Here is a 27897-nt window from a genome sequence, read left to right as displayed (position 1 = left end):
ATCATACATATTATTGATTCAGTCATTATTAATATTTACATTGCACTTATTTAACAACTGACGAGGAAACTATTGATTTGAAGACATTAATATTAAATATTGATATATTAATTATATTAAGTTGCTGTCAGATTTTACATTTTCATATAGCTACCAGTCGTGCTTCATTAATGTATTTTTCGGTTTGGTCTAAATGACCATTTGAATTATTTAATACCCAAAAGCAATATTCTATGGATTATTGTGCAATATCTTAACTATGCCCTGTTACTGAGTGGCTCATCATATACTGGGGGTTTTGCGGATGATGAGCCCCTCCATCTCACACTATACACCAAGCCTCCCAGCCGGCATTTCAGCGTTGATTCAGCGGTTAATCAACGTCTGGGACCAAGGTTGAATCAATGTTGAATTATGTTTCGATTTTGCAAATCGAATCAACGTTGATATTGTGACGTTAATTGTTTCACTGTCTTACCTTTCATCATGGAAGAATACAATTGTACATTCAATTACAAACTAGTTTGCATGTCAATGCTGGTAATGCTGACTGAATGTGTGATTAACTGTACATACTGTACACTAAAACATTTTTAACTGTCAAATGACTGGTAGCAATGGCTTAATTACAAACACCTTTAATAAAGAGTTAACACATGCTCAAGATTGTAAAACAAGTTTTATTTTGGAAAACAAAACAAAAAAAAGTCAAAAAATACTTTTTAAAACAGATGAAAAACATCTCAAACTTTAACTTGCAGCGAAAATGATGTTTTCGATGTAATGTTAAAAACCTGTAGAAGGAGAAATCTAAATGGAATATTTGAAGACAGTTTTTGGTCAATTACAGTAAACCTTAAATTAAATACAACATTTAATATTTAAAATGTTCTGAAAAAAAAAAAAGGTTTTAAATTCTCAGTAAAATGCGAAGTCTTGTGCAGTGCTCGACAGAGTCCCAGCCTTCCTCTCGGTCCCTCTTCACTTCTCCTCCGCTGTCTGCACTATCCTGTGTAAATAAAAGCAAAAACCCTGAAAACTGAATACAAAATAAGTCATGTACAAGATTTTCACTTTACAGTTCAATTACAGTCGGGTAGAAAACAAAGTATGTACAACACTATCCATTCTAAAACACATATTTGATGCATTCAGATGTAAATTTACAGTATCAACCATTTATTCACAAGCAGTTCTTCAGATCCCCAAGGTGGAACTGAGTTATTTTAATATTACTCCATGTATAAGTTACGGTTACTATCATCATAAGGTCATGATTTCATCTTTAAAACAGACGAAGAAATCCACAAACTGTGGTGTTGAGCTGAGAGGGTTGTGGTCTGTTGTTCTTTAGCTTATATCTTATAATGCAGGTTTATATTGTTTCAACAATTGTCGCCTGACCCCTGGGGGCTCCGTATATATCTGATAATATTTGTGGAGAAACATTACACTGTTTTAATTCAGAATCCTAACTATACATTGTACTAATTAAATAAAATTAAGTACAATTTTATTAAATTAAGTAAAATCAAAACATATCACAAAAGGTCAATGAATCCGTACCAGAAGTGATAGTGCAATGTAGCAGCTAAAGAAAAACCCTCCACCAAACTGCCAGTAATCAGCTGGATCCTTGGAGAATCTGGAGGGGGAACGAAGAAATGATTCACTGAAAAATTTTACAAACATTTGCCATTATAACACATTCACACAACATGAACAGAGTAATGTCATCTTTGAGACTGTTAGTTATGTGATTAAATATGTGAACATGCACTTAAAGCATGGCAATCCCATCAGAAAAATGTGTATCATAGCAAGGGAAGCACAAAAAAAGCCAACTGGTACCAGAATCAAGCCATCATATAATTGTACCTGCAGCCGCATTTATCCTGTTATGACACGTCTGAGGGTCTTTCCCTTCATGTTTTCCAGTGAATTAAAGAAAGGACTGATGAAGGTGACATGAATCCCCTTTCAGTGCAAAACTTCAGAAGAAAGACAAAAGGACAAAAGGTTACTCAGACTTTCTATCAGTAAATGTCTTCATTAGATGATGAGAATCATACTCAATACTATATATTAATCCCAGTGTAGGTTTTCGAAACAGTGGGTAAAATTGACTAATAAAAAACTTACTGTAGTTGGTGGATTTGTCTCTCTGTTGGGTGTTCTCCACCGATACAAATCTTATTCCAATGCTTGAGCTAAAAAAATATCTTTTCATTGGCAGTTATCAGTGTTTGAAGAGGTTATGTAAACATACTTCTAACGAATAAATGACGGTTTCATCACTTTACTCATTCCCACGCTACAATCATGATGATGCAGTCGCAACAATCTTCAGCAACGCTTGTCTTTCGAAGATGAGACCATCAAGGACCTCAGCATCCTTGATCAGAGTAAATGGCCATCAAACCCCAGCATCCGCCATGGTGAAGAACAAGTTAAGCGACTGTGCAAGCGATTTAACTTGTGCACAGACCAAGCACTGAATGGGATGTGGGACCTACTGGAAGAGCCCAATGACCTGAAACCACTCATTAACTGTGTGAAAACATTCCCTGTCAGCACAGCAGAGTGTGAGAGGAACTTTAGCCTTATGAACAATATAAGCACAGACAAAAGGGCTGTCCTACTGGTCTCAAACATATCAAACTTAATGATGATTAACATCAACGGACCCCCTACTTCAAAGTTTGATCCTAGAAAGTATACAAGGACCTGGTTGAAGAGCCACCGTACTGCCTCTCTGTGAAAACCCCTGCAGAGAGCAAGTGTGTCTGCAATATACTGGAGTACAGGGGTAGACAGGCTTTTGACAGGTTTAAAAACCTGCACTGACTATAAATTCAAAATCAGTTATTTGTTATTTCATATTTATGAAATTGCGCTACTTACCTCCTGAAGTTAAGTCCCTTGAGCCAAAAATATAAGCACTTATTTAGAAACCCTGCATGAGTATATCATTGTGGTTTTCATGAAAATGTTGTAAAATGTATATATTTTTGTTATATATATTGTTATGTTTTAACATTGTTTTGAATATATTGTTGAATTCTTTGAATGATGATGATGATGATGATATTTTAATGTTAAAATAAACAAATCTAATATGATATATTCAAGATGAGGTAAGCATGGTGTTTCAGTCAGAGATTAGTTTATTTTTACTGGCCCACAGACTATAGGAATTGAGACAACTAAATAATTATGAATTTTGAGTGAACTATCTCTTAGAACAGCTGATTTGTAACAGATAATGTAAATGTATAATGGTGGCACACTCTGGCCTACACTATCTGCTGCAAATCAGCTGTTCTAAGAGATAGTTCACAAAATAAACTACTGGCTCAGACTATTTACAACGTGAGAGACTAGTTGTCCAGTTTTCATGTGTGGATGGACTAAGGAATAGTCACTCAAATACATAATTATTTAATTGTCTCTTCCTATAGTCTGTGGGCCAGTATTAATTGCAGAAACTGCTCCTCTTCTGTGGATAATATTAATTTCATAATGATCCTTTCTCCGTGAAGTCAAGCAGCAAAAGTTAAGTGATAATGTGCAAATACTACTGGCCCATTTTGGGGTGAACTAATATACAAGACTAGTCTTACATGTCACTGTTTATAACACAGAGAGTTCATCCTTTGCTGGGACACTTAAACAAATATTGGGGGCATAAATTAAGAGTATACCCACTTCTCCAGGCACCACTACATCACTGCGAACTGGGTTAATGTATTTTAGCATTAAGAAAATCTTATATCATATTTAACTTTAAGATCTTTAGAAACTTTGAACTAAACATTGATATTGTGTAGTTTGTGATCCTCCATCAGCAGCTGCAGTTTCTCTCAGCTGTATCAGTGCAGTCACTGTGACGTCTGACTGACAGAGGTTTTTGTACGACTCTTTATCACTGTGTGAACACATGTTTACTATTTGGATAGTGATAACTCTGACAGTAATAATCTCCTGTATCTTCAGTCTGGACTCCACTGATGGTCAGAGTAAAATCACTGCCAGATCCACTGCCACTGAATCTAGATGGAGTTCCAGTATTACGGGTTGTTGCTGTATATATGAGGAGTTTAGGAGCTTCTCCAGGTTTCTGTGAGTACCAGGCTAAATAAACATTACCATACACATTACTGCTGGTTTTACAGTTTATTCTGACTTCTTCTCCTGGTTGAACTGCTGGTATTGATGGACTCTGAGTTACAGTATATTGTCCTCTACACTCTGGAAGAAAACACAAACAAAAATTATAATGATATATATGATGATTTACAGTATATGATAAAAATCACATTTTAAGAGAATTAATAATCATTATAAAAACAGTATTACACAAACCTTGAATAAACAGTGCAATGGTCCAGATGAAGATGTTGATTGTGTTCATTGCTGTAGTTTAGTCTTGTGTGATGATGAAGATTGTGTTCTGCTCTCAGTCATGAAGTGTTAAACTCACAGCACTATAAACACTCTCAGAGCACTGAAGCATGTGCTGACAATGCAAAGAAGTGGGCAGGATTTACAACAGCTTGTGCTGATAACAAACTCAGAAACTCTACATAGAAGATTTTACTTTCAGAATAATGTTATTGAACCATTTAGTGATTAATTGTACATATTTATTAATTGTGAAATATTTTTGATTATGTTTGTCAGGTTGATAAGACACTAGGTTTTGTCTGGAGAATCATGAATGTAGATCATTTTAAACATATGTCATACGCAGCAGTTTCTCTGAGTACAGTTCTGTGCTACACCTTTACAAGCATGTTAACAATGAGAAATCAAGAACTAAATGAATAGTTATATTTAGAGTAAACTAGAAAAAAAATGTCCATTATGGTCTTTGGAATCAATGTTGACATGTTGTTCCTATTTTATATTATCATTATGTCTATTTTTTCCCACATTTTCCACATGCATGAAGTTCATCAGGACTCATAATCAGGTCATTATATATTAAACAATGTGCATCTGAAATGTTCAGAATTATTGATTCATTTATTTGAAGCTGCAGGTTTTTCTGTGAATCATGATGATTGATCTGCATATGAAGAACAGAAGCATCATTATGAGAAACTCCACAACATCATCCATGATCAAAGAGGTCAAAGGTCACCTCAGAGGTCACAGCTCATCAAATATATTTCTTTAAACAGTGTTATATCAGAAAGCATTTAGTCAAATCTGAATGAGTGAGTGTTGAGAAGAGCTGAGGATCTTCTAATATCAGTGTGTTGAAGTGTTGTTTCTCTCTCTCTGCTGGAGTGTGTGTTCACTCGAGTGGAATAGAGGTTTTTGTACGAGCGTTTCATTAGATTGTATCACTGTGGTACACATTCGGTGGAGGAACTAAACTGGTGATCGGTAAGTCTGTCTATTTAATCACCTAATAAAAAAATACAATTTAGATTTCAGAAAGTGTTTTACAGTGGAAACAAGAACAATATTTATTAATTATAATGATTATTAGATATTGTGGTAAAACTTTACTTGAAGCCTTTATGTATAATGCAATATAAAGGTTTCAATAATGTAGATAATAACGCTTTATATTTTTTTCATAAATTTTTGTAACCAAAGTTAAAATGCATTATAATATTTGCAAATTCATTGTTTCATTGGAAATTGGTGGATTTAATGTATTATACTTTCTAAATGTGTAACAATGAATAGACAAGATGTGTTATAACTGCGGTTACAATTATTGATTAGATCATACATGCATTTTAATGTTTATAGCAATGCATAATTAATGCATTAAAAATACTTTTATAATGTATATATATTTATATGTATAAAGGCTTTAAATAAAGTGTTACTGATATTGTTGTATAATTATTTAATCAGCATTATTCATTAAAAAAATTCTAAACATTTCCACACTGTGTCTCACTATGAGTTTAATCAGTTTATTACAGGTTTGTTTTTCCTTCATTTATTTCTACACTGAGTTCATATTTAGTTCATCTTTTATTGTAGAAATCATACATGGAAAAAAGAGATTTGACATCAGAATGTAAATGTTGCTACTTTCTGTAGTTCAGTCAATGATACTGAATCTCTTTTGCTCATGTTGTGCTTATAATTCAGTGTTTTGTTCATTCTGTGTGATTCAATTGTGTTTTAACTCTGTTTGAAATGGAGTTACATTTTCAGTTCAGGTGAATATCTCAAAATGTAAGATATTTATGTTCAGAGTGAATAATTGCTGGAATTAAAGCAGTCAGATCGGCCTGATAATAGATAATATGTGTTATTACTGCTGTTACACTTATTGATTAGATCATACATGCATTTTAATGTATATAGCAGTGCATAATTAATGCATTAAAAATACTTTTATAATGCAATATGTATGAAAGCTTTAAATAAAGTGTTACTGATATTGTTTTATAATGATTGAATCTAAAACTAGAGCAGCATTATTCCTATGCTGTGAATGTGCAGTGCAGTGTGTTGTGTGTGTGTGTGTGTGTGTGTGTGAATGTGTTGTGTTTGTCTCCTGCAGCTGGTCCCACAGTGAAGCCCTCAGTGTCTCTGCTGCCGCCCTCTTCTCTGCAGATCTCTGGAGACTCAGCCGCACTGCTCTGCCTGCTCAGCTCTTACTCTCCACAGGGGGCGCTGGTGAGCTGGACACTGGACGGGTCAGAGGTCACCGAGGGGGTTCTGACCAGCGCAGAGAGCCAGCAGGACGGCCGCTACAGCCGCAGTAGCGTCCTGACCCTCAGCAAAGCACGCTGGGAAAAGGGAGAGCTGTACGTCTGCAGAGTAACACATGATGGAGCTCCTCATGAGGTCTCGTTCCACAAGAGCTCTGAGTGCTGATGTTTCTCTCCTGAAGATGAGCCGTATCTGAGTGTCCTGTGTCAGGCAGGATTCACATGAGTCTAGTGCTGCAGCTGTAGTGATTTACAACTCAATACTGAAACTGAGTGTGTGTGTGTGTGTGTGTGTGTGTGTGTGTGTGTGTGTGTGTGTGTGTGTGTGTGTGTGTGATCTTTCAATCTGCTGTGTTTGCTGCAACATTCAATAAAGCTTCTCAACAAGTTCACTTTGTGTCTGACAACATCATTCAACTAACAGATGAAGATGCAGGTGCTTTTCAGAAGGTTGATGTAGCAGTAAATGTCAAATAAAGCTCTTGGGGTTTGAACATGGTCTCTGGAGACAGAGCTGCTCTATTCTGAGAGGATCACAATCACTCCACCCTGACAATGCAAATGGGGTTTTCAGTCTCACTCTCTGATTGGTTACATGATCTGGACTGGAACACTTTCACTTCTGCTTTAGTGAAGCAGCGCAGACAAACTGATCATTTCATTTTTTTTTTTTATGAGATAATTAACTTATATATTAAAATGGCATCATAAATCATATTAAAACATAATCACAAATCAAGAATGTAAAAGTTTCTGTGTCTCAAATGGAAAGCATCACGTCCAGACAGCAGAAGTGACTGAATGCAGTCTGTTCAGTTTGATTGACAGGATCATATATTACACCTAAAACATGATGATCATATTGAAACACTGACTCATTCTCTTCATAAACAAAAGAGTGTTGTTTCTCTCTCTCTGAACTGATGATGATGATGGAGATCACTGTTGCACATCCAAAGTCTGCTGTAGGTGTTTGGTGCCTCATTTTTTGCTGTATAGAATTCACTTCAGTCTACTGTGTACATGGACAAGCTCAGTATACACACACACACACACACACACACACACACACACATCAAAATACATGGCTGTAACAATTCACATCCTATGCTGGTTTCTGTTAATAAATGATAATCAACTCAAAATATGGTGTAACTTAGCAAGCTTTCATATTCTGTGGGGAGCGTGGATTTCTGTCATCATAATCAGTTTCTTATTTCTCAGTTTGTTTATGTGTGTTTATACGTTTATAAATTAGACCCCTGATGATCATACAAACCCCTATTCCAGTGAAGTTCCTATATTCAATTAATATACAACGAAGACAAGATGTTTAATGTTCAAACTGAAAAGCTTTATTGTTTGTTTGCAAAGATTCACTCATTTTGAATGTCATGGAGCATGGGTACGCCATGGACACTAACACACCCTCATGGCTTTTGAACTTAGCGCTGATAACAATCTGGGAGGTCCTTTTCCTCTTTATCCCGAGGAACATGACGTCCATGATTTCCAAAAACTATTTTAAATGTGGACAGCACTCATAGCACTTGTAGTAGCGACAAACTGTGTTAACTGACAATTGTTTTCCAAGGTGTTCCTGAGCCCACGTTAATATCCTTTACAGTAGTGATTCCCACCGTCACATGGCATTCCCAGAAGCCTCAGTCATTCACAACCAAGGATGACTTGCTTGTGAATGAATTCTGGGGATGCCCCTTTTATGCCCAATCACGACACTCACGTGTTTCCAATGAACCTGTTCACCTGTGGAATGTTCCAAACATTCCCAGTCTTGATCCTGTCCCAGGTTTTTAGGAGTATGTTGCAGGCTTCAAATTCAAAATGAGTTAATGTTAGCTAAAAAACAATAACGTTTTTCAGTTTTGAAGATTAATTGTCTTGTCTTTGTATAGTATTCAATTTAATATAGGTTGAAAATGATTTGCAAATCGTTGTATTATGTTTTTATTTTCATTATCAGTCTGGAAGACATCTCCCATCAATATTGAGATTATAGGATAAAGGTAATATGTGTAGGAGGAACTACATTCATTGTTTTCCCCTCATCTTCCAGGCTTTTCCTTCAGTTGGTCACCTGTTTGTACATCTTGTAGTCTATAACCCTTGGTAGAGCGAAAAAGTGACCATACAGCATATGGTTAAACAATTTCCATGTATTTCAATGAGTGCCCTGCAAAAGATTACAATCTATATCTTTCCAATTGTAATGTGAAATTATATATTTGTCATTGGAATAAAGGTATTTAGACCAGTATTCATTGTAATAACAGCTCTTCACAGATACATTTCCTTAATCTCAACAGATATGTCTGCAAACAATAAAAAGAAGCAGAAGAATTCTGCAGCCTCAGACATGTGTACAAGGAAGAAACTGAGGGGGAAAAATCACCCAAAGGTTATTAAGCTTTCCTAGATTTACATTTCACCATTTCAAATCACACTTCAAATACAGAGATTCTTTTGCCTTAGCCAGATATACTTAAGTCATAAATATATAATGTGTTGCCTGTCAAAATCGTTTTTTAATACATTGATGAAGATGTATGAGGTCAAACTCATGTACTTGTTTTGCTCTTTCAGAATGTAACCATGGGATCCTAGAGGGGGAACCTTACTACCCAGTGGAGAGGGTGATCCGCTGCAACATGCAGAAGGTTAGCTTTACAATTCTTAAAAGTCTTAGATGTACTCAGTGGACTTGCAGCACCCCAACCCTAACCCTAACCTAACCCCAACTGGAAACCCCTTAACCCCCCAACTTTGATGTTTTTTCAGGTGAACCAAATGAAGTTGGTGAAATGGGAGCCCTGTTCACTCTGGTATGTACAATTTATCAGAGTTTTGATTGGAATAGCCTAATTCTTAGTACTTCAAAACTTAAAGTAATAGCCTTGGCTTGTATTTGTGGGCGGCTGTGGCTCAGTGTGTCGAAGTGTCCTTGGGCAAGACACTGAACCCACACTTTCCCCCCAGTGTGTCATTGGATGTGTGAATACGTGGGAATCCAATCTCCAAAGCCTGTCTGCAAACAGTGCTGTATGAATGTGTGTGTAAAAGGGTGGTAGTGATGAACATTGTAAAAGTGCTTTGAATGGTCCCAGAAAGTGTAAAAGCGCTATATAAGTGCAAGTCCATTTAAGATCCATAATTGCTTCAGCCACTTAACTGAACGGGTTGTATTTGGGATAGCCATCTATATGTGGCTTGCCTTTAATTTATTTTGTGCAATGCTCTTGCTCAAATTTAAATGAATTATAATTTGGGTGCATGTGGGTACCATGAGATTGACTGGATGGATTAATTGTTTAGAATCAAAACTAAATAATGATATGTCGCATGCTGCCTAAAGTTTAAACATACACGTTAAGCAGCGCAAGGGAACGGAGATCTACTGTGCAAAGCAACTAACTGAGACTGAGTTTCATTTATCAGTTTTTTTGTAACTTTTTATGTGTGGTGGGACGTACAGAGTTTCGTTTCTAATTAACCTAATGCCCTTGGGTAATTTAGTGTCCAATCCTATACTGTGAGGGAGCGTATAAAAGGGGATTCGGGGACCGCCCATTCTCTTTGTTTTCATCCCTTCTGCTTTGAGGTATGTGTTGTTTGGCTAACTAGTTAGCACATAGATGCATGATTTTATGTAACAGTTATTTTGGTTTATAGCTTTATTGCGGTGGGTTGTTGGCGGCTGCCATTTTCCCTCCACATGTTCCTCCCGCAGTCCCGTGCTTTGTTGACATGGTGACACCCTTCTGTGTGTGTGTGTGTGTGTGAGACCTGGATTTGCGACTGGCTATGAAATGAAGGTACATGGAACTACCGCTATTGTGCAGCGTTCATTTATAGTTATGTTGTATGTAATTTTATGTTTAAATTTTAGGAGGAATAGTCTGTGTTCTGGGATACCGTGCGTTCAGTGAAGTCTGCGGGGCAACACTATTTGATGCTGCTGCTTTGTCTATCCTGAGTGCAAATGAAGACCAGCTGACACCAATTACAATCATCTCCTGGTTGTGACCGATTGGCTCTTGGTTGAGAAGGCTTGTGGATAAAACTGGAGAGGAAAACCCAGTTTGCTGAGCTCCTTTTTGACTCCAGGCTGCCAAGACTGTCTTCTCCTGCCTCACGGTTTTAGCATGTGTGCTAAAGTTCTCATTGTTGATTCTAACTTGTTGGTTACTTGTTGTTGTTGACCTAAGCAGACTTGGACTGCAGTTGTGCTAAGTTTCCTTAACTTCATTTGACTACTGAAAGAGCCTTGAGTTTAAAACATTTATAACTTTTGATTTTAATTTGATAAAATTTTGATTTAGATAATTTGGGAAGCCGTAGGGAGGTGGATGCCATTTTTGTTCATGCCCATGTTTTCTCCTGTGTTTGGTTAGAGAGGGAGTAAGGTAAGAACTTTGTCATTTATTTTGAATCTTGCTTTGAAAGGTTAAGAAAGTATACCCCCTACAAAAAAGGTTAGAACTTTATGTTTGTTGTTTTGGCCTTGTCCCCCTCCTGAAGCCTATTGATGCTTTCCCCTCTTTTTTGTACTTTGGACTGAATAAAGTCATTCTTGAGTGTTACAAAAATCAGTGTGATTTTTTTTTTCTTTGTAGAGTGGTGGGACAGGAGATGAGAGTTCTTGGTTGCCAACTCTTTAGTAATTTCCATGTTACTGCCTCCCTGACCCCCTAGACTGGGGAGGCACGTAACAGTCCTGGTTTCTCCCATGACAAACTCGCTCGTCAGGTTCATGTGTTTTGTGTGACACCTGCTCTCCCGCATGCAGTTCGGTAACACTTTATAATAACTGTAAGCTATTAATCATTAATTAAGCATTAGTAAACAGTTAATTCATAATTTATAAAGCATTTATAGACATTAATAAGCAGTTTATAAATACGGCTATAAATGCTTTATTCTTGATTTATAAGCATATCTATAATGTGTTTAACAATTGTATTTTCATAATTTATTAATGATCAATTTATCATTTTTAAACTAGTTTCCCTGCCATTGGTAAGCCTCTGCCTTTTTTATTAGCGTCTTCAATGTTTGTATATGTTAACCTGGTCCTACAGTCTTTTAATGTTTTTAAGATTATTGCTTGATTGAAATAAAGCTTTTGTATCTTTAGTATCCACGTCTCAGGCCCTCCTTTCGAGAACCACGCTCCTGTGTGTCCTTTGTTAAACTCATGAGTATTGATATTTCCCTGGTTAACAGGGTGGCGTAGTCAGCTACATCTTTAGAGGTTGCTTTCCCTCTCAATGTCCCGCTACACCTGTAAAACAGGTAAAAAGTATGATTCAACATAAGCACATCTAAATGTAATGCCGCAAGCACACAATCGAGACTTTATTTAATTTTCAATTTACTACTAGATTTAGTTTAAATGTGCAGGTGCATTTTTGTCCCAATCTCCCGTTGTTTTTTGACCAGTGTCTGTGGCCAGGGATGGCCCAGCCTAACACGCGCTCTGCCTATGATTATAATGATCAAAATCGGTTGAAACTGCCCTTATGTCTGTGATCTCCCGCCGTTTTAAATTAAGATTTGAAAATGGTCTTGTGTGTCCCAGGCCTAAGATAACTGAACGGTCTTTTATCAGTCCAAAACACTAAACAATGTTGCAGATAGCAAGCACAGCTGGGCTGATTCAGGCTGAAATGCGTCAGAAAATGCATTGAAAAACGTGTAAGTAATTCAATTAATTTATTGTTCTAGTGTTCTTTGATTAATTGTCAAGATAAAAATACTTTTTTAATATCTAGATATTGTGATGATAATTACGTAACGTCAGAATACCCATTCGGTCGCGGAGGTACGAGTGTTGATGAGACGGCCTATAATACGGTCTCTTTTTAGGATGATTGTGTTTTTTTGTTTGTTTGTTTTTCATTATAAAAACTGCTGAGCTGTATCCAGTGCAATGTAATGTGGGCTAATGAAATGATATTGAGTTATATTCCATTTTGTTCCACAGGAATACAATGACATACACAAACTTGTATTCTTTCATTCACATTTGCAGTATAACCTCAATATTACGCATTTGCAACTTCTCAAATCTGCCTTTGCAATTTAAAATCTTCACGCATTGACTTTGCAACTATGTTCGCGATATATGAGATGCGTGACTAACTTGTGCACTTGTAAACTGAGTGGCGGTGAGAGAGAAAGCAGGAGCAATTTGAAATTGCAATGGCAGATTTGAGAAGTTGCAAATGCCTAATCGAGGTTGTCCTGCGAATGTGAATGAAATAATACAAGTTTGTTTATCACTGTATTTCTGTGAATGGTATTTTAACATTTGTGACTTTGTCTGCAGCTTCAAATTCAGAATACAGGTTTGTGACTATTGCCTGCGAATGCAAATCTCAACATTCAACAGGTTTTCAAGAACAAATATTTATTGTACAAGTTCTCAAATTCACATCTACATGCTCTCGAGTTTTGCTACTCTTTTACCTTCATGTAATCTTTTCCAATCTTCAAAAAGGAGCTGAATAAAATACTCTGAATGATATCAGTCCACAGTCTGACTTGTGAAGCGGCCTGGAGTCCAAACACACACCATGTTCGTTGTTTGGCCAGAGGAGAACTGACCCCGACGGAGCCTGTTTTTCTTTCTTCATTCTGTCACTGGTGGAGTTTGGGTTCTTGCCACTGTCGCCTCTGGCTTGCTTAGTTGAGGACACTTCTTCTTAATATTCATGATCTCCTGCATTGACACCATTATATGAGAACTGAACTGAGCTGGACGATGACATCATGGTTCCCCTTCGAGGGAACTCGCACTGCGTCGTCGTCGTGACGACACTTTGGGGAACGCCCTCAGCGTAACGCATCTGAAGTATGAATGAAATCTGTCCAATCCTGATTGGTGCTGCGTCATGACGTAGTAGATGACGGCATACCCGGAAGATACAAAGGGACGCCGGCACACACACACATTAGCTTTTTGCTCTTCAGCTTGAAGCGCTCTGTGTTTTGTCAGTCCTATTTATTGTTGTCTGTCCTATTCTAGCCACAAGCATCAATATGAGCGAGCAGTTTAAGAAGTGTGTGCATCCGTGCCCACGTTATATTTCGGGCTCGGACACACACCAGCTGTGTGTGCTTTGTCTCGGCGTGCAGCACGCTAGGGCGGCTCTCGAGGGAGCCGCTTGTAGCGAGTGCGATAAGCTGCCGCTGAGAACATTGCGCTCACGGCTCGCTGTGTTTGACCAGCACGGCCAGGCTCGCGAGCCTCGCGGTTCTGGGCCCGCTATTGCCGAGGCAGAGCGGCGTCGCAGATCGTGGGGCTCACAAATGGATCTGTCAGCGGGACATGGGACTGCTACGGCATCTTCCCAGTCCTCGTCTGAAGATTCAGACGTTCTCCCGCCCCGTGTGGAAGCTCGCGAGGCGGCTTCTTCCCGCGAGGCGGAGGACCAGATGTTGCAATTGTCTGGCTCTGAGGAGTCAGATGATTTAAACATCGAGGCGGGTGATGCGACGTTAGAAATTCAAACGCCAGCGCATCCACCCGCCCAAGAGGAGCTTGTGGAGGTTCTGACACGCGCTGTGGCCAAACTTAATATCGACTGGCCACAGGAGGAACCTCAAATCCAGCCGCCCAGTAAGCTGGATGAGAGGTTTTTCAGGCGCAGATCTCAACCTCCACGCCGGGGTCTGCCTTTTTTCCCTGACTTGCACAACGAGTTGTGTAAGTCGTGGGACAAACCATTTTCAGCCAGGCTCTCTAATCCCCCAGTCCTTGATTTTGCAAATGTTGTGGGGGCGGCTGAATCTGGTTATGGGAGATTACCTCGGGTTGAGGAGGCTCTCGCGAGCTATCTCTCCCCCGAGGCCGCATCGTCCCTTAAGGCCCCGGTACTGCCCACTAAGCCGTGCCGAGATACATCAGCGCTGGTGGGCAGGGCATATATGGCGGCTGGGCGAGCTGGTGGCTGTTTGCACACGATGGCAGTGTTGCAAGCCTACCAGGCCGACCTCCTTAAGGAGCTGGATGAAGGCCAAGGGCCATCTCCAGAGGATATTTTGGAGCTCAGAAAGGCCACTGATTTGTCTCTCCGCATCACAAAGGAGACGGCCCGTGCCATCGGCCGCTCCATGGCTGGTTTGGTGTGCGTTGAGAGACACCTATGGTTAAATCTATCAGGGATGAAGGAGAAGGAAAAACATTTTCTCCTGGATTCCCCGATCTCGCCTTTTGGCCTTTTTGGTGGCGCGGTCGATACCGTTGTTGGAAGGTTTCAGGAGGTGAAAAAGCAGTCAGCAGCCTTCCAGCAATACCTCCCCCGTCGCTCCAGCTCCTCTAGGAAGGCTGCCTCTAAGGGGCAGCCTCAGCCGTCTGCCAGCTCCTCGCACCGTCGGGTGCAAAAGGAGAGTGTTGCCTCCCGCGCCCCTCCCGAGGGAGCCTGGCAAAGGAGGCGACGCTCTCGAGGTAAGCCTTCGGAGCCGAAGGTCGATCTAAGGACCGTCCTTCAGGCGAAGAAGGCTTCCTCTAAGCGGTCCTAGTTGCGACCGGACCGCTGAGAGCTGTCCCCCCCGGGATGGAGCGATCGAGGTCGCTTCCTTCCCGGAGCTCTCGGGGAATCAGTGCTGTGCTCCCGCCGTCCAGTACGTTTCGGGCCACACTGATTTCCCGCGTACGCACGCCGCTCCAGCCACCTCTAAAAAGACCTGTGGCTGGGCAGCGAACGCGTATGCACACCGAAAATCATTCTCGACTACTCCCTGCCGGTCAGCCGCTTCAGGGGGTCGGGAACGAGTCTCGGTTAATACCCGAGGCCAGCCTCGAGAGGCTGGTTCCCTTAGTAGATTATCTCGGCGCATGGTCATGCCTTCCGAATATATCTGCGTGGGCCCTGCGTACTGTAGAGCTGGGTTACAGGCTGCAGTTCAGCTCCCCTCCACCGAAGTTCAACGGGGTGGTCTGGACTGTGGTCGGCCCAGAGCAGGTTCGGGTTATGGAACAGGAAGTTCAGTCCCTGTTGGTAAAAGAGGCCATAGAACGTGTTCCTCTGCCACACAGGGAGTCCGGGTTCTACAGCCGGTACTTCATAGTTCCCAAGAAGGATGGGGGGTTGCGTCCAATAATAGATCTCAGGCACTTGAATCGTTCTCTGAGGAGATTCAGGTTCAAGATGCTCACAATTCCAGCCATCGTGAGTCAGATCCAGTTCGAGGACTGGTTCGTCACGATAGATCTGAAGGACGCATACTTCCATATCTCCATCCTTCCGTGTCACAGGAAGTTCCTGAGGTTCGCTTTCGGGGGCGAAGCGTACCAATATCGGGTTCTTCCCTTTGGCCTAGCTCTTTCCCCTCGCACCTTCACCAAGTGCATGGATGCAGCGCTGGCTCCGCTGAGACTCCAGGGCATTCGTGTACTCAATTACATCGACGACTGGCTAATATTAGCCAAGTCGTACGATATGGCAGTTCGACATCGAGATGTCGTTCTCGCTCATATCAGGTGCTTGGGGCTGAGACTCAACACGAAGAAAAGCGTGTTGACGCCCTCCCAGAGGACTACGTTCCTGGGAGTGGTATGGGATTCCACGACGATGCGGGCACAAATGTCTCCTGCTCGGGTGGGTTCCATACAGGCGTTGGTCTCCAGAGTGAAGCTAGGCCACAACCTCACTGTGAAGCAGTTTCAAATACTGCTGGGGCACATGGCAGCAGCGTCCAACATCATACCTTTTGGCCTGCTACACATGAGACCCCTACAGTGGTGGTTGAGAGCCAAGGGGTTTTCCCCGAGGGGAAATCCGTTCCGTATGATCAGAGTAACGCGCAGATGCCTTCGTTCTCTCGTCATATGGAGGAAACCTTGGTTCCTGTCCCAGGGACCAGTGCTGGGAGCATCTTGTTGCCGGAAAACCGTTTCAACAGATGCCTCCCTCACTGGTTGGGGCGCGGTCATGGACGGCCGCTTTGCGAGAGGTCTGTGGGAGACCCGGCATTCTTCCTGGCACATCAACTGCCTGGAAATGCTGGCGGTCTACAAAGCTCTGAGGAGCTTTTTCCCAGACCTCCGCGGCCACCATGTCCTGATACGCTCGGACAACACTTCTGTAGTCGCGTATCTGAATCATCAGGGGGGTCTGAGGTCGCGCCCTCTATGCAGACTGGCACACCAGATCCTTCTGTGGTCCCAGGGGAAACTGTCGTCTCTCAGAGCGATGTACGTCCCCGGGGACCAAAATCAGGGAGCAGACGTCCTGTCGAGGCGGGGGCTGAGGCCCGGGGAGTGGCGACTCCATCCAGAGGTGGTGGAAGCCATGTGCGTGAGATTCGGCCCAGTGGAAGTGGATCTGTTCGCGTCTCAAGAGACGTCCCACTGTCCACTGTGGTTCTCTCTCAGGCATCCAGCTCCGCTGGGGCTGGACGCCATGATGCAGACGTGGCCAAGGCTGCGTCTGTACGCATTTCCCCCGATCGTTCTGCTCCCGGGAGTCTTGGAGCGAGTCCGCCGGGAGGGGATCAGCCTACTTTTAGTAGCACCCCGCTGGCCGACCCGAGTATGGTTCTCGGACATTGTAGCACTGCTGGACGGCCTTCCGTGGCAGGTTCCTCTGAGGAGGGATCTGCTGTCGCAGGCAGGGGGCACAATATTTCACCCCCGGCCAGAGCTGTGGAACCTCTGGGTCTGGCCCCTGAGGGGGCTCGGTACCTAGAGGCTGGCCTGTCAGCAGATGTTGTCGAGACCCTACTCAGCTCCAGGGCTCCTTCTACCAGGAGACTGTACAGCCTGAAGTGGAATGTGTTTTCCACTTGGTGTAGAGAGCGTGAGGTGGACCCAGTTAACTGCCCAGTGGCTTCAGTGCTGGAGTTCCTCCAAGATCGTTTCTCCGCCGGTCTTACCCCGTCCACACTTAAGGTGTATGTGGCTGCCATTGCGGCTTTCCACTCGCCTATAGGTGATGGGCCTTTGGGGAAGCACCATCTGGTTGTACGTTTCCTCCGTGGGGCTCGGAGGATGAGGCCTGCGGCTCGCTCCAGAGTCCCAACCTGGGACCTGGCGGTGGTACTTGAAGGGTTGGCTGAGGCCCCCTTCGAGCCACTGGAGTCGGCTGAGGCAAAGAACCTGACCCTTAAGGTGGCCTTTCTCCTAGCTATCACTTCTCTGAGGAGAGTGGGGGATCTCCAGGCCTTGGCTATATCGCCAACTTGCCTGGAGTTTGCTCCTGGCGGAGTTAAGGCCATCTTACATCCTAGACCGGGCTATGTGCCCAAGGTGCCATCTAATGTGGCACGGTCAGTGGTTCTTCAGGCCTTCCATCCTCCACCTCACGTGACGGCGGAAGAGGGGAGACTTCACCTGCTCTGCCCAGTCAGAGCCCTGAGAGTGTACCTTGAGAGGTCTTCTCAGTGGAGGAAGTCAGACCAGTTGTTGGTGTGCTTTGGTTCACCCAAGAAAGGGCTGCCTGCATCCAAGCAGACAATCAGTAATTGGATTGTCCAGGCTATAGCCACGGCTTATCAGGTGCGCAATCTGCCTTCACCTATGGCCGTGAGGGCTCATTCTACCAGGAGCATGGCCTCCTCGGTAGCCCTCCTTTCTGGAGTCTCGCTTCAGGATATTTGCGAAGCGGCTGGGTGGGCCACTCCGCACACCTTCATACGGTTCTACAGTCTGCAACTCCCTGTGACGCCTGGCGCCAGAGTGCTCGCGTCCTAAGTGTGCCTGTTTTACAGCTTCATACTAGGGCGGGTGTGATTACGGTGTGGCATAGTGGGTATTACGTTCCCCAAAGTGTCGTCACGACGACGACGCAGTGCGAGTTCCCTCGAAGGGGAACGTCTCGGGTTACGACTGTAACCCTTGTTCCCCGAGAAGGGAACGAGACACTGCGTCTCGTCGCCACACCTATCACGGGCAGAGCGCGTGCTTCATCGCAAATAGCTAATGTGTGTGTGTGCCGGCGTCCCTTTGTATCTTCCGGGTATGCCGTCATCTACTACGTCATGACGCAGCACCAATCAGGATTGGACAGATTTCATTCATACTTCAGATGCGTTACGCTGAGGGCGTTCCCCAAAGTGTCGTCACGACGACGACGCAGTGTCTCGTTCCCTTCTCGGGGAACAAGGGTTACAGTCGTAACCCGAGACGTTTTCTGCAGAGCTGCTTAATAATGAAAATGAACTATTTTTATAATTGATATACTTTATACAGTTATTGAACAGAACTGAATCAACACTGAACTGAATTCAGCTGAACAATGACACTTTTCTTTTTAGAGCAGCTTTACAGCCAAACTGAACTCTGTGTGCGTCATTGATAACTTTCAGAACAGCGAAAACTCAGCATGAAAACAGTTTTTATTGAAAGTTCAAATTTTTATTTTATCAGTTTTTATTCAATGTAATTCCCAAATCATCTAATACCAGTAAATATGAAATGTCCTTATAATAATGTGTTAGTTTATTCAATTGTAGGGCTTGTTTTGTTTGTTTTATGGAGAGCTTGATAATCAAACCAATTAGACACTTTTAACCACAACTCCTTTTTAGCGCAATTTTCCACCGGACAAAATTGCGATTAACAACTCATGATTTCTGTTCTGTTCTGTCTGTGCGCACCAATCTTGCACTTCTATCTACTCCTCAACCAGACCACCTAGAGACTTCGGGTTTTCGGCATTATGTTAAGGAAGGTCTAATCTCGGGAACGCACAAAAAAAATCCAGGAAAAGATTTTGGATTTCCTGGAAATTCCAGAAAAAATTCCGTTTTTGCACATTTCTCGGCAACCATAATAGCTATCGAGTTGAAACAAATTGCAATCGATAGCTTCTAAAATTTACAATAATATTAGAAAAAAAAAAAATTGATCAAAAATATTTCCTTTATGCTTCAAAAATTAATTAAAACTTTATATGAAGGGAAATAAGAAAAATATTGCCTTTTCACCTATAAAACTATTGTTCCACAGAAATACGTAAGGAAGGTATTCACAAGAGTCATGAGCACAATTAATTCCACTGAATTACGGCAAGAAATCAATGAAGGTATCGATCAAGATTTGGAGAAGGAGCAAGAATATATGAGAAAACGACAAGAGGTTGTTGCAAAATAAATGGAAGAACGTTCAGCAAAGCGACAAAAGATGGCGACATCCACACCAACGGCTTCCTCATCAGGCGTATCTGATTTCTACGATGACTCGTGGCTTTCAGAGGATGTTTTGGCAAATATCTCGAAAGCAGAAGAAGAGTTTACAAAGTCACAAGCCAATAGTCAAGCAGAAAAGAAGGAAGAATCTGAAGAGGACAAAGCAGAAAAGGAAGCTGATACAGAGAAAATCGAGGATATTGAGTGAACACAAGATGTAAAAAATAATGAGCTAATAAAAAAAAAAGATGTTCAACTAGTCAAGTGATTGTGCCTTTTTTATTATCCATTGCTGATTTGATTTCAGAAAGTTCATTTGAATTTCAAGAGAAAGTTATATTCTCGAGCAACTTATTTTCTCTTTCATTTACTATCTCTTAGTGTTGTGATCCCATGACGTGAGAAAATTGCGCTAAAACACTCACTGAGTTTTTATTACTTGTTTATAAATTATATATTTCAACATTTATTTATTTAATATTTATGTTAACATTCATCAGTATTCATAGTAAGTTGTAATTCATATGAATGATCTATCTAAAATATCTCCTAGGGAACCAGCGGAGCCTGAGCCGGCCCTGCATTTGAGGGAGAGACACACATGAGTGACAAACTAATATTAGTCAATTAACAATGAACTGGGTTAATGTATTTTAGCATAAAGAAAATCTTATATCATATTTACCTTTAAGGTCTTTAGAAACTTTGAACTAAACATTGATATTGTGTAGTTTGTGATCCTCCATCAGCAGCTGCAGTTTCTCTCAGCTGTATCAGTGCAGTCACTGTGACGTCTGACTGACAGAGGTTTTTGTACGACTCTTTATCACTGTGTGAACACATCTTTACTGTTGATCCAGTGTCTACTCTGACAGTAATAATCTCCTGTATCTTCAGTCTGGACTCCACTGATGGTCAGAGTAAAATCACTGCCAGATCCACTGCCACTGAATCTAGATGGAGTTCCAGTATTACGGGTTGATGTCAGATATATGAGGGGTTTAGGAGCTTCTCCAGGTTTCTGTGAGTACCAGGACATACAGGGTGGAGTACAGCCTGTTAAAGGAGTGCTGGCACTGCATCTCATCACAATATTCTCTCCTGATGAAACTGTATGAACTACAGGAGTTTGAGTTACTGTGATCTGTCCACTGGAGCCTGGAAGAGAAATGCATAAAGACAATATAAAAACAATGTGTCATATTAGAAATAGAAATAGATGTTTAATATTTATAAAATATGAACCAACTTTATTAATGTAGTTATAAGCATGTCAGTGTCTTATTGTATACCTGATATACAGAGCAATATCCAGATGAAGATGTTGATTGTGTTCATTGCTGTAGTTTAGTCTTGTGTGATGATGAAGATTGTGTTCTGCTCTCAGTCATGAAGTGTTAAACTCACAGCACTATAAACACTCTCAGAGCACTGAAGCATGTGTGCTGACAATGCAAAGTGACTCTCTCTATTTAAATCATTATCCTGAAGACTGTAGATCAGTCACAAACACATTTCGGTTACAATTTACAATAAGGTTCATTAGTTAACATTAGTTAATTACATTAGTTAGCATGAACTAATAATGAACTGCACTTATACACCATTTATTAATCTTTGTTAATGTTAATTTCAACATTAATACTTTATTAAAATCTTAACAACATTGTTGAACAAACAATGAACAGCTGTAATTTTATTAACTAACGTTAACAAAGATGAACAAACACAGTTACAAATGTATTGATCATTATTTGTTCATGTTAGTTAATACAAACATACAATACATTGTAGAACTGAAAATAATCCATGGGTTCCTGATCCATCTGGGCCTCCGTGGTGGTCTGCTGACGAGCTCTGGTGGACCAAAGTACCGCCCAAGCCGCCTGATCTGCCCGAGGGGTCGCCTCCGCAGCCTGCTCTGCCCGAGGGGTCGTCTCCTCCGCAGCCTGCTCCGCCCTGGTCGCCTCCTCCGCAGCCTGCTCTGCCCGAGGGGTCGCCTCCGCAGCTGCTCTGCCCGAGGGGTCGTCTCCTCCTCCGCCTGCTCCGCCCTGGTCGCCTCCTCCGCAGCCTGCTCCGCCCTGGTTGCCTCCTCAGCCTGCTCTGCCCGAGGGGTCGCCTCCGCAGCTGCTCTGCCCGAGGGGTCGTCTCCTCCTCCGCCTGCTCCGCCCTGGTCGTCTCCTCCTCCGCCTGCTCCGCCCTGGTCGCCTCCTCCTCCGCCTGCTCCGCCCTGGTCGCCTCCCCCTCCGCCTGCTCCGCCCTGGTCGCCTCCCCCTCCGCCTGCTCCGCCCTGGTCGTCTCCTCCTCCGCCTGCTCCGCCCTGGTCGCCTCCTCCTCCGCCTGCTCCGCCCTGGTCGCCTCCTCCTCCGCCTGCTCCGCCCTGGTCGCCTCCTCAGCCTGCTCCGCCCTGGTCGTCTCCTCCTCCGCCTGCTCCGCCCTGGTCGCCTCCTCAGCCTGCTCCGCCCTGGTCGCCTCCTCAGCCTGCTCTGCCCGAGGGGTCGCCTCTGCAGTTGCTCTGCCCGAGGGGTCGTCTCCTCCTCCGCCTGCTCCGCCCTGGTCGCCTCCTCCTAAGCCTGCTCCGCCCTGGTCACCTCCGCAGCCTGCTCCGCCCTGGTCACCTCCGCAGCCTGCTCCGCCCTGGTCGCCTCCGCAGTCTGCTCCGCCCTCCGTCCCACCCCCGGATCCGCCTCCGCTCCACCTCCCACCTGGATTATATTGTTTTAGGAGCATCTGGAAGCCGCTCCGAGGAGGGGGGCTCTGTGACACATTCTACACCTGCTGTTTCCATTCTATCACCACTAGAGGTCACCTGTTCACTATTAAGACTTTTTCATTGCACACACAGTTACAGGTTACTTTAGACTACATTTCCCATACTTCATTGCTTTGATTATTTCCACACCTGTAGTCAATATCAGGGACTATAAATTACTGATACATGAGCTCACTGATTGCGGAGTATTGGTTAACTATTGTAAACTTTACTGAATGTTCATTTCTGTGTCTGCCTGCTCGTTTTGTGACCCTTCTGTTTTGGATATCTCCCTGTCTGCTGCCTGCCTCTGATACCTCTGCTTTGTCCTTCGACTCTGAGTGTTTGCTGCCTGTCCTTATCATCTGCCTGGTTTTGTACTACGTTTTGGCCCAGTCTTCATGGCTGTTTCTGCTGGTTCTGACCTTTGCCTGTTTGTTCATGATTAAGTCTCTGCCTGTTTTGAACGCATCTCGCTGATTAAAAGCTTTGCACATGGATCCGCACGCCTCTTGCATCTGTCCCACCGTAACAGACATCCTCCTTATATTCAGAAAAATACAAAACCACTTTCTACGGGCAAACATCAGCGATCTGCACGTACAGGTAAAACTCTTAGTGAGTTAACTACATTGTTCATGCAAGGCCTTCAGCTATTAACTTCACTTGCTAGTGGGTTAGCAGCCCAATAGCAACAAGTTTAATATCCAAATTGCAATGATCCTGTTTATTTCAAATGCGTAATTGTGCGTAACACATTGTGCTCATAGAACACACTTTATGTTTGTGCTACTACATGTGCACATAGGCTAATCGAGTTTATTCTTTAAGACACTTGATTGCTTTACTGTACGTGTTGTATGAAACACTTAGGTTAAAGGTTGTAGATGCTATTCATTCTAGGCCATGTATCTTGTGTAAACTGGAATAATTGTACTGGAATTGCATAGCGATTTCAAGTTGCATGTGTGACTATGGTGAATTTGTTTGTCTCCTTAGCGGAAAACTCTGCTATTTTCCATATAGCTGCAGTAAAACCATTTACAGGAGCATAGAATCGCCTTGTGGCTACACTGTCAATCACAATTGCATTAACCATGAAAATGCTTTCCTCACAACAGGATTCAGTAACGCTGAACTTTGCCTCCTTAACGGAAACATTGGTGTTGAGAGATTTTGAGGCAGATCACAGCTCATACTCACATTCTCAGGCTGACTCTGTTACAACAACAGGACCAAGTGTGCATCACAATTGTAAAACCTCCTCACTTTTGGTTGGGGGATGATGAATTTACACACAGCCACAGCTAAATGCAGCCACATCATCTGATCTTCACACACAGTCAAATCTGCATCTATCTGCATCTCACCAAGTTAAATTTTAAAATGTATGTTAGTATTTCTCATTTTTACCCAAGTACAAATATTTGTATTCTCATTAATGCATTTGAAACATTTCTGAAACTGATTTGATTTCTGCTTATTTGTATTTTGTCCATTTTACTTGCAACAATTTTTTAGTTGCTCCTGAAGGATGTAGCGGTGCCAACTGTTCGTGATCCAACTACACATCGAGAAGTACGTATTACGCGTTTGTTTTCCAAATTGCCTTTGAATTTGTCAAGTTCATAATAACATGTTAGACTTATAAACTTTGTGATAGCATGATAGCACCATGAGTCCAGCTATGTTGTTATTTTTGTGTCGCACTGATAGTGGAATCTTTATTTGTAAAGGACAGCACATCAGCACAGAGCAGCCAAACCAGAGATGTTGCTTGCCAGACAGACGCAACACCGCTGACGAAGTCTGTTGGTACTCAGTTATTAATGAAGATGTTTCATGTTCGCTACAGGAGTTCAGGCATGTTAATAGTTATTTCAGTGTGATTGCCAGTGGTGATGAGTGTGATGGGACCAGTAGTGAAAGAAATGTTGGGAAGTCTTTGATCAAGAGTGCAGTTATACTGAATATCAGCACGCCTGTGATTCTACCATAGACATGAAGAGCAGCACGACTGTGAATGTGATATTACTTTATATAACAGTAATATAAGCAAGAACTTTCTAACTTTCCTTTCAGACCAAATCTGATTAGTTAGTATGTATATTATTTCCACGACCACTGATGAAAGAAACCACTGAGATCAATCCTGGAGTGAGAAAACACATTAAAAACAGCTGGTGTTTCTGCTTCACTCCGCATCGCTCTCATACTGTGATCTGAAACACTGACAATAAAACATCCCAGTGCCATAATCAATATCAGCTCTAACTCTTATTTCATATCAAATAAATTACTACCGATAAATGTATATATTTAAAGTTTTTAGAAACAAACATTGATATTGTGTAGTTTGTGATTCTCCATCAGCAGCTGCAGTTTCTCTCAGCTGTATCAGTGCAGTCACTGTGACGTCTGACTGACAGAGGTTTTTGTACGACTCTTTATCACTGTGTGAACACATAACCACTGTGATCACTCAGACAGTAATAATCTCCTGTATCTTCAGTCTGGACTCCACTGATGGTCAGAGTAAAATCTCGTCCAGATCCACTGCCACTGAATCTAGATGGAGTTCCAGTATTACGGGTTGTTGCCCAATATATGAGGAGTTTAGAAGCTTCTCCGGGTTTCTGTGAGTACCAGTGTAACCAATTACCACCATGCACATCACTGCTGGTTTTACAGTTTATTCTGACTTCTTCTCCTGGTTGAACTGCTGTTATTGATGGACTCTGAGTTACAGTGATCTGTCCTCTACACTCTGAAAGAAAACACAAACACAAATTAAAATTATATATATGACGATATACAGTATATGATAAACATATAAATTTCACATTTTAAGAGAACTAATAATCATTGTAAAAACTGTATTACACAAACCTTGAATAAACAGTGCAATGGTCCAGATGAAGATGTTGATTGTGTTCATTGCTGTAGTTTAGTCTTGTGTGATGATGAAGATTGTGTTCTGCTCTCAGTCATGAAGTGTTAAACTCACAGCACTATAAACACTCTCAGAGCACTGAAGCATGTGCTGACAATGCAAAGAAGTGGGCAGGATTTACAACAGCTTGTGCTGATAACAAACTAATATACACTAGATTTACAGAATCATGACTTTATGTTGTATTTTTATTGTGACTCCTGAGACACTGAGGATGTGCAGATGAACGTCCATCTCTGTGTCCATATTCAGTCATGTGACCATCATCACTGCTACACTTCCACTAGATGAACCGCCATCACTAAAGTAAGATCATGAATCATGAGTCTGTTCAGAAAGTATCAGGACTGATTGTGAATCTCTAATCAGAGTTCATGGTGTCACTCCATCTATCATGAAGCCTCATGTGTGTCTGAAATCATCAAATGGAGAAGAAACAGGCTGTTAAAGATGGAGACATATTAGAGCTTGTTCACGTTTCATGATCTTGTGTGGAGATTCATAACCAGTCCAGATACTTTTAGAACAGACCTTGAATATGAAAACATGCTTGACTGTGTAGAACATGCAAAATACCTTTTATATTTTCATAGTTGACACTTTCTATTGACTTTGGCTCTAATATTCAATAAACTCCGATTATTTGAAGAGATTTTCACTGAAGATTGAAGTCTGAAGCTGCAGGTTTTTCTGTGAATCATGATGATTGATCTGCATATGAAGAACAGAAGCATCATTATGAGAAACTCCACAACATCATCCATGATCAAAGAGGTCAAAGGTCACCTCAGAGGTCACAGCTCATCAAATATATTTCTTTAAACAGTGTTATATCAGAAAGCATTTAGTCAAATCTGAATGAGTGAGTGTTGAGAAGAGCTGAGGATCTTCTAATATCAGTGTGTTGAAGTGTTGTTTCTCTCTCTCTGCTGGAGTGTGTGTTCACTCGAGTGGAATAGAGGTTTTTGTACGAGCGTTTCATTAGATTGTATCACTGTGGTGGACTTTCGGTGGAGGAACTAAACTGGTAATCAAATGTAAGTCTTTTTAATCACCTAATAAATTAGTAAATTTAAATATTATATTTTAAAAATACACAATTTTCATTTCAGAAAGTGTTTTACAGTTGAAAAAAGAACAACGTTTATTATTAATAATGATTATTAGATATTGTGGCGAAACTTTACTTAAAGCCTTTATGTATAATGCATTATAAAGGTATCAATAGCGTATGTTATAATGTCATGTATGTTTTCATAAATAACTGTAACCAAAGTTAAATTTGAAAGTTATTTGCAAGTTAATTCCTTGTTACATCTATAATTTTTTTTGAGGTGTAACAATGAATAGATAATATTATAAAGTGTTATAATCGTGGTTACAATTATTGATGAGATCATACATGCATTATAATGTGTAAAATAATATATAATTAATGCATTAAAAATCTTTTTTATAATGCAATATGTATAAAAGGCTTTAATTAAAGTGTTACAATAATTATTTAATCTAAAACAATTATATTATTATAAGAAAAGCATTATTCCTTTCAACAACATATATAGAAAAATTTAATAAAATTCTAAACATGTTTCCACACTGTGTCTCACTATGAGTTTAATCAGTTTATTACAGGTTTGTTTTTCCTTCATTTATTTCTACACTGAGTTCATATTTAGTTCATCTTTTATTGTAGAAATCATACATGGAAAAAAGAGATTTGACATCAGAATGTAAATGTTGCTACTTTCTGTAGTTCAGTCAATGATACTGAATCTCTTTTGCTCATGTTGTGCTTATAATTCAGTGCTTTGTTCATTCTGTGTGATTCAATTGTGTTTTAACTCTGTTTGAAATTGAGTTACATTTTCAGTTCAGGTGAATATCTCAAAATTTAAGATATTTATGTTCAGAGTGAATAATTGCTGGAATTAAAGCAGTCAGATCGGCCTGATAATAGATAATATGTGTTATAACTGCTGTTACACTTATTGATGAGATCATACATGCATTTTAATGTATATAGCAGTGCATAATTAATGCATTAAAATACTTTTATAATGCAATATGTATGAAAGCTTTAAACAAAGTGTGTGTGTGTGTGTGTGTGTGTGTGTGTGTGTGTGTGTGTGTGTGTGTGTGTGTGTGTGTGTGCGTGTGTGTGTGTGTCTGTGTGTGTGTGTGTGTGTGTGTGTGTGTGTGTGTGTGTGTGTGTGTGTGTGTGTGTGTGTGAATGTGTTGTGTTTGTCTCCTGCAGCTGGTCCCACAGTGAAGCCCTCAGTGTCTCTGCTGCCGCCCTCTTCTCTGCAGATCTCTGGAGACTCAGCCGCACTGCTCTGCCTGCTCAGCTC

The 27897-nt window shown here is 41.5% G+C and overlaps 2 long non-coding RNA genes and 1 gene segment (V, D, J or C); all 3 read right to left on the bottom strand.

Annotated features, from left to right (window-relative positions):
* Positions 1-27897, bottom strand: part of LOC309490605 — a 200228-nt gene that overhangs the window by 121397 nt on the left and 50934 nt on the right. The window lies entirely within an intron of this gene.
* Positions 574-2536, bottom strand: LOC309490922. Its single transcript, XR_014202879.1, has 4 exons — positions 2143-2536; positions 1879-1991; positions 1567-1645; positions 574-1009 (listed from the first exon to the last, which is right to left on the bottom strand). It is a non-coding gene; the product is annotated as an uncharacterized lncRNA (long non-coding RNA).
* LOC309490556 (immunoglobulin kappa variable 3-15-like) lies at positions 20271-21258 on the bottom strand. The segment is given in 2 exons: positions 21134-21258; positions 20271-20999 (listed from the first exon to the last, which is right to left on the bottom strand).

Source organism: Leuciscus leuciscus, assembly GCF_965113295.1.
Source record: "Leuciscus leuciscus genome assembly, chromosome: 25".
Taxonomy (NCBI): domain Eukaryota; kingdom Metazoa; phylum Chordata; class Actinopteri; order Cypriniformes; family Leuciscidae; genus Leuciscus; species Leuciscus leuciscus.
Note: the sequence above shows the minus strand (reverse complement) of the source record. Positions and strands in the feature narration are given on the sequence as shown.